This window comes from Lactuca sativa, chromosome 4, assembly GCF_002870075.4.
Source record: "Lactuca sativa cultivar Salinas chromosome 4, Lsat_Salinas_v11, whole genome shotgun sequence".
NCBI lineage: Eukaryota > Viridiplantae > Streptophyta > Magnoliopsida > Asterales > Asteraceae > Lactuca > Lactuca sativa.
Genome location: NC_056626.2, coordinates 2,427,726 through 2,436,942, shown reverse-complemented (window position 1 = coordinate 2,436,942; position 9,217 = coordinate 2,427,726).

Here is a 9,217-nt window from a genome sequence, read left to right as displayed (position 1 = left end):
TTCTAGGGCTATATAATCCTAATTGTATACAACTTTGAAAGCATACACTTAGCAATTAATTGATCCGATATCAATTCCAAGTAATACATAACATCCAATCCTCCTAGGTTATAAGGCATCACACAAATCAGATAATTCTATCATATGAAACCTGAAGGTATCCTTAGCCTTAATCTAGCATGCAATTCTCATATCAAGCATAATACTCATAATACATAGGTATAGGTAATCTTGGGAACCACTTACTTGAGATACTACTCATAATACATAGGTATGGGTGATCTTGGGAACCACTTACTTGAGCTCGGATGATTGCATGCATCACACCCCTTTTTCTTAGTAAAAATCTTTTTAGAAGTTCAATTTCATTTTTCTTTAAAAAGATTATCATTTCCTCAGTTTGAGTTATGACACACCCGAAAGTGTGCCCAAATCCCTCGAACCAATGCTCCAATACCAACTTCTAATAGCCCAAAAATAGTAATAAAATTTTTCATTGGAACTCTATCAAATCATTCATTAATTGCTCAAAAATCCAACACCAAATCGTAATATTCAAAACATCATAGTACAATTATTCGAATTGTAGAAATCATGAAGGGGGGATGTTGTGCCATCACGTCCGACCCTTCCATTTCGAACCGGGAGTACCTGAAACCATAAACATAAATTGTAAGCACGAAGCTTAATGAGTTCCCCAAAGTACTGTTGGGTTTTGAGCATTCTAACACTCCTAAGTGTACATGCAACCCTAAATACCTTGGATCTATGTTTTCTCTATTATACATGCAAATAAGAACTTCCAAGGTATTATCCTAATCTAGCATACAAAAACAATGAATGTAACAAGATAGAATACATACCTCTTGATGTAGAAAGTCTTCATGAAGCTTGAGTGCCTAGCCCCAATAGTGTGGAAGCCTCAAATGGAATCACAATCACCAAAACACTTAGAATAACTTGAGAGAATTCTACAACTCATGAAATCGGCTAGCCCTTTTACTTCACACACTAGTAACCGATTTTGGTCAAGAATAAGATGCTTATATAGTTAGGGTTACACCATGTAAACCCTAATTGACATGGCCTTTCATTTCCATGATCCATGGGTACAAATACACCATGGAGCATCCATGGACCATCCTATGGGTTTTAGCCCAACTTGATTATCCATGGAGCATTAGCCCACTATACAAGTATGGATGATTTACACAATCAACCCATATATTTAATTAGTCATCTTTTGATCACTTAATTAATCCTAGATTAATTCTTGATCAATACTAATTAAATAATCTTATTATTCTTCTTATTAATATACTAGAACTTATAATATATTAATAACCATAAGTGTCTTATTTCTCTCATTATAGTCTATCCAAGTGCATGATGGTATGCAACCCAAATGGACCATGCCGGATCAGGTCAAGTCTTACCAATTATAGTTATGGACTTAGACATTAATCCAACAAGTACCACATACCAAACATACATACGAATATGGTCACCGCCCTGTGGTATATTTCAACCCAATAAACAAATATGGGCCTTACCCTGGGGTATATTTCAACCCAAACATGACATAGTGAGCCCCGACATGGGGTATATTTCACCCGACATACCATAGTGGGCCCCGCCCTGGGGTGTACTTCATGATGGGTTATGAGCAAAACATCATTCCTATGGTGTACATGCAAACCTTAATAACTTTTGGATCTAGTTTGTCTAATGAACATGCAATTGAATATCTAAAGCTATAAACCCAAGATCTAGCATACAGTTAATCATATTAACATAATATTGGGGTTTAGATCTTACCTTGATTGTTATGGAGCAATAACAATCTCAAATCCTCCTTTGTAATGGCTTTAGAAAGCTTAGAGTCACAAGTGTCACTCCTCTAATGGCTCACAAACACCAAGAGCAAGACGATGAAGAATGATAAGAGATGAGGCACCCAAAACGTGTAGAAACCCTAAGGAATCTCTTGGCCACGTTTTTGATGCTCTAGGGATCCTTAAATAGTGAGGCTATTAGGGTTATCTAACAAGGAAACCCTAATTTGATTGCTTAGGCCCTAAGCAACCCATGGACTCCCTCCTTAGAGGCCTAGGACGATTTCTAATGGGTTTCCCCATAGAATTCGTCCACTCCATCCTCTATGGAGTCCATTAGCCCAATATTCAACTATCACACAATTTACAGTTCTAGTCCCCTTTATTTAATTAATATCTTTTAGCCACAAAATTAATTCTTGACTAATATTAATTAAACAATATGATTTCTCCTTTAATATATTATTCTCATAATATATTAATAAATCATAATTAATCCTCTCTCTCCATAATTCATCCTATCAAGTTGCTTTGGTGAAGGCAACCCAAAAGGACCATGTACCATCGGGTCAAGTACATACCAAAATAGTTATGGACTTAGACACTAATCCAACAGTCTCCCACTTGGATAAGTCTAATAACTATTCTGCGTATGACTTTAGATCCTAATTTGCAATCGTAGCTTTCAAAAACCGCTGTCAACTCTGATCTTATCAGAAACATGTCCTTTAGATAAAGGGATCATATACTCCTCCATTTTAGATATCGTATAGACATGAGACATGGATTTCAATTAATCTCTCTATACTGTTTCCCGATTTCCGATTTATGACGACTGACAACAGACTAGAATTGAACACATCAAATTAGTCCCGGCTTGGCCAAGCGCTTATGTGTCATCACTAAATCATCGAGGGGCCCACAGATATCGCTTTCATCCCACTTTGGATAAAAGGAACGGATAAACTTTGATTCAATGCTCGCTTGCACTTACTCACTGAATCACACACAACAATATGTTTTATGAAACCAAGTTACTAGTGTGTTTACATATTATCAATGTGTAACCGACTCGCAAGATACAACTCACACTTCTCGATTTCAAGAATATAAGATATCATCGTCTCACCAATCACTCGTGATAAAATCCATGAAGTGATCCAAGTGAGCGTGGGTTTAATCCAATGCTCAAATCATATTCATAAGCACTCATGAACGTTGCAGCAAACATTTGCTTATGTCTAATACACGTTAGACAATCCACACACCAATTCACGACAATCTTCATTCATACCTACTTCCAACATATGAACGACTGTGGTCCGTTCGAATAATTTGATTGTTCTGAACCAATTTAATTATTTAGGAAGTCAAAACATGCAAAGTGAAACACAAGAATAATACTAATCCCATATGGCCCCAAACTCTGGGTATAAATAAAACATTTTATTTAATCACCATATTTATTACTCATTATTTGTTGTTTCGGGTAATCAACTTCTTACTTGAATTATTACTACACTTGTCCCATGCTCTCAGCATGCACACAATGTTTACCTATGGTCCTTACGTTGTGAAATAGATCAAATGAACATATTTACAATCATACTCATTTCACAACTCTCAATCCTTATCATAAGCATAAGAATATCAAATTCTTGCCACTTACAGAATATGCTAGATTCTAACATTTTATGCAATGATCATTTCGTAAAGTCATAGCTCAAAATCATCAAGACTTGGCCAATCTCTATCAGAAACAATTCTATTGATATGATGTCTCTCACTCAAAGTACATTCCTTTGAACATCCTTCTTGCATAAAAGTTTCTAATCTAGATATAGATTCTCAATATCCAACTCCCAATATGGAAACATTTCCATATTTTCCATATGACAATTCATTCTTAATAGAATCTTATCTATTCATAATAATGTCATCCAATACCATACTTCCAACTACTCACAAGCGACCAATCCTCAGCGAGCTTTGGATCGTCCTTTGATAGTTGTTTAATTATCTTAGTCAAAACCGATTCTAGTCCTTTTTCCCTCTAAATGCGCTAGACATTTGGAAAACTTTAGAATGGTCAAATATAATAGCACTGGCAATCAATCCTATACCCGAAGCGTATGGGACACGATGCATAATGTCTTACATAAAGATATGATACTTTATCAATCTTCTGCCATAATATTTTATGTGTCTCATTCTTACAATTCGAACTATGAAGAGGGATACCATAATCATAATCGAAATTTAAGAACACACTATGTATCCTTTGACTAAATTTATTAAAATTTCTCAATCTAAGCTTTAGATTTTGAAACGAAGTACAATATTCTCTCCCTTAATTATAGCAAAACAACTTTTCAACCCTTACGACTTTGCAAAGTATAACTCTTGTTTTCTATAATTAATATTACTAACTTGCAATACTTGCCTTAATAATCATACAAGCATAACATTTATGCTCCCACTATCATGATGATTATTATCATATAAGCATAACACTTATGCTCCCACTAGCTTTGACATGTTTTAGAAAACAACTGAACTTCCAGAAAACAATACTTATTGAATTTCTGAAGTTCATATTTCTAATACCTAATGCTTTGATAATCTTTTATCTAAACTTCTTAAACTTATACACCTTTTCCTTAGATAGCTCATATGTGTGTCTAAACAATTCAGACTAATTGCCAAATCTCATAATTCAAATTATGGAAAGGGATACCGTTATCATAATCGAATTCGAGAATACAATTTTCACAATCACTATCTTTTTAAAATCTCTCTTAGTGAAAGCATTTCCTCACAGTCATTTTCATGAAGGAGGGAATCTTATGACACTTAGATTTTAATGGTGTATGTGCTCCTATCCATGCAAATTTGTCAAAACCAAAGTTTACGACAAATCCAAACTCATATGGACTGAACTTTCTCAATCTTGATTTCTTGCCTTATAGTAACACGAGTGCCCACCATGTCTTCCAAGTAGTTAAGCAGCTCACCCTTTCCTATCAATGTACTTTTCATTGATCAAGGTGCTTGCCTTTTATGCGTTCAAATGAGAACTCATAGAACTCACATGCATAATTAACTCAATTGGAATGACACAAAATAATGTCAACACGATAGGTTGTAAACCTCAAGTCGTGTGCTAGTGATGATCGATAAGGTTTATTCTTGATTATTTCTTGAAACTTTTCAAGACCATTAAGACTCCCACTGACTCCTTGACATATAAGATTCTTTTTTCAATAAACATTTCTCGACAAACAAATCCTCAAGAGTTAGTGTAGCTTTTATCAAGACAAAACACTTCACAAAATTGGTCCTAGTTGGTCTTTATCTTATCCAAGACATCACAACTTTCCAATTTCAAATGTGCAAGAATAAGAAAACCTTTTTCAAATTCCACATCTGATGCATGTTATAAACCTTCTTAAGACTTGTCACTCAATTCACAATCTTAACTCTAAGACTTGATATTGGAACGAAGTATGATTGACTTCTTGATTTAACCATTTCTTCAATTCTTGATTCCTCTTCTCATACATACAATTGCACTAAGACTCACTTAGAGGATCAATTGAGATATGGTTCTTAATCATTAAGACCTATCATAAAACATAATAAAAGGTACTCTCCGTTCTTCTTAGAATAGAGAAACTTTTATCTTTCTGCCTACTTGATTCTTCTTATTCGTTCTGCTATTGATTTAAACTCTTTCAATCAACTTGGAATTACACTTAATCTTATAAGTATAATCCTATTTACTAAACCTTTAGTAAATCATGACGAATATCTTTTTCACTCTTGTGGTGGACTTGATCAACACACAACCTTGTGTACTCGATCTCTTAGTCCTTCACTTGACACTTTGTCAATGAATTAGTCTAATTTCCAAATATGAAATTTCTCATTCATCGTGCAACCAAGTTGTATGATTCCAAGTTTCTGTCCAATTGAAACTTGGGCGATGAGAAACTTTCCCTATTTGGTAAATTCTTGACCTTTCCACAAATAACATAATTAAGAATCAAATCCATTATTGCTAATAATAGAAACTTACAAACATCAATTTTTCATACACGTCATTGCAAGGATAAATAAATAATATAAAATCAAAATTTATTTTATTGCGGAAAAATTTGTCCTTACAATGCAATTCAACTAAAAAACTATGTTGTTACATATTCCTAAGCAATCTATTCTAACTCCAAGTAGTAGCTTAAGAATCTAATCTTCAAGCAATGCGATCGAAATCCATTTCTTCACGATTAGATTCAGCTCACTTCTTCCCTTAAGCTTCCTTTCTTTTCTTCGATCCTACAAAACATCAAAATGTAATCTTATCACATCATGTATCAAGAATCTAGAATAAGAACTTTAAAGAGTTAGTTAATGGATTTTACCTAAAGTAGAGCCATACATCTTGACTCTCCCATCTCTTAGATCTCTCAGGTAGTTAGGGCAGCTTCGTCTCCAATGTACCTTCTCTTGGTAATAAAAGCAAATGGACTCCTTTGGCACAGCACATCGGACAATCATAGACTTAGTTCTTTCTAGACTTCTGATGTCCATTGCAGTTTGGGAGTTTAACTTACCAGACAAATTTGCTTGACCAGCACGCCAAATCATTGTTGATTCAGCAACTATAAGCAAATAGGTCAAATCAATGAGGGTCACGTCATGATCCATCATATAATACTCTCTAACGAACTCACTACATGATTCAGGAAGCGACTGAAGAACCCAATCAATAGTCAACTTACCTGAAATCTCGACACCCAACATCCTTAACCTATCAATGTGTGACTTCATCTCTAAGACGTGTACACACACAGGTTTCCGATGTTTACTTGCCAAAAGGGCTTGAGTGAGCTTGAACTTTTCAAGACATCGAACTTGTGGGTTAGGGAGAATAATTGGAGGAGGTGGAGGAAGTGAAGCATGATTTCTTGTTCCCCGATCGAATCGTGGAATATCATCTTCATGTGGAAAGCTTGTTCCACGGGATTTGGGAGGACCATAATTGTCATACTTTGACATCTACAAAACGGGAGAAAATTCAAGTTAGGTTGATTAGGATCCTCAATGTGACACCCAAATGAAACATCAAGGCTAGGATCCAACACAATACTCTACAACCTAGAAGAGGGATGTCGTAATCTAGTTGCAGAATATTTGAAGGTAGGTAAATGACGATTTACCAATTTCCACCATGAACTTTTCAATGGCATGTTTAAATCTCGATATGCCCCTCGATTTGTGACTGGGATGCCGAGGATCACAAAACAGGGTGTGAATAACCATGCAAACTTACATGGTGCCCCCAAATGTTACAGTCACCTATTCGATGTGCCGGTTAACCACACACACTCCACCGAACTATGACAAACAATGAGTCACCCTTTGCTACCTTTGCTTAGAACCATTTAGTGTGTCGGTTAACCACACACGCTCCACTAACGTCTTCGCAAGGGCACAAAGTGTAATTTCATGGAATTGCATCAATTCACTTTTGCCTAAAGTAACTAAGATTGAGAATTTTGTAAAAGCATTTAGTTACTTTTGTACTTCATTATACTTATAATGGAAGGTTTCTGTCCTATCCTACCCGTTCGGCTAACGACCCTCCACTAGTCAAGAGTGCGGTGGGTAAGAGTGGATACCCATTCAATCGCCATTTTATAGGCAATTTCCTTAAACACCCCTTATAGACCAGCTTCGTGAATGAGGCCTACTAACGGTAAGACTGACTGTTTACTCATACATAAATAATAATAGACTTTTAATGTTATATATATATATATATATATATATATATATATATATATATATATATATATATATATATATATATAGTATAGTATAGGGTGTATTATACACTTTTAAAATACTAGGCGGTCTAATTTAATAAATTATACTTTTAATTTAATTAAATGCAAACCAAAACTTTATGGGTTTATTAAATCTCCTTTACTTATACACTTTAATTAATTAATAAAACCATAAGGGTGTAATTTGAAATTTTCAAAACAATACTAGGGTTTTAGAATTTAACATTTCTAAATTAAACTTTTAATCAACTTTTAAATTCTAAAACTTGAGGGCAAGTTTTGAAACATTTCAAAACATTAGGGTTTAACTTATTTAAATTTCAAAAACAAAACTTTTAAGTTCAAATTTAAACTATAAAACCTAAAGGGATTAATTTGAAACTTTTCCAAACATTGTCAAGAATATTCTAGATCACAAAATTCAAATAAGGCAATGAACAGTTAATTGGTGGTTATCTAATTTGACCTAGTCCAAATTCTTGCAAGATAATTCACCAAATAATTCAAATAATTAAATCTAATCATATAAGGAAATAATTATCTAACTAATATGAATTTATCTTTAATTTTGGAAAAAGATAATCACCTAATATCATAAAAATCTGATTTATATCAATAAAAAACGTTTTGGTAACTATCCCACAGCCAAAAGAGCACAAAATCCAGATTTTCCCTCTTTCTGACCAGCTAACTCGTTGAGTCAGGCATGAACTCGACGAGCTCACCATGGACTCGGCGAGTTCAGCCCCCAGAAACCCTAAATTTCGATCTTTAAGCAAGGATAATTCACAATAGCATCAAATACATCAAGCAAACAGTCATGACTCTGATACCACTGATGGGTTATGAGCAAAACATCATTCCTATGGTATGGTGTATATGCAAACTCTAATCGCTTTTGGATCTAGTTTGTCTAATGAACATGCAATTGAATATCCAAATTTATAAACCCTAGATCTAGCATACAATTAATCTTATTAAGATAAGATTGGGGTTTATATCTTACCTTGATTGTTATGGAGCAATAACAATCTCAAATCCTCCTTTGTAATGGCTTTAGAAAGCTTAGAGTCACAAATGTCACTCCTTTAATGGCTCACAAACACCAAGAGCAAGAGGATGAAGAATGATAAGAGAGGAGGCACCCAAAAACGTGTAGAAACCCTAAGGAATCTCTTGGCCACATTTTTGATGCTCTAGGGATCCTTAAATAGTGAGGCTATTAGGGTTATCTAACAAGGAAACCCTAATTTGATTGCTTAGGCCCTAAGCAACCCATGGACTCCCTCCTTAGAGGCCTAGGACGATTTCTAATGGGTTTCCCCATAGAATTCGTCCACTCCATCCTCTATGGAGTCCATTAGCCCAATATTCAACTATCACACAATTTACAGTTCTAGTCCCCTTTATTTAATTAATATCTTTTAGCCACAAAATTAATTCTTGACTAATATTAATTAAACAATATGATTTCTCCTTTAATATATTATTCTCATAATATATTAATAAATTATAATTAATCCTCTCTCTCCA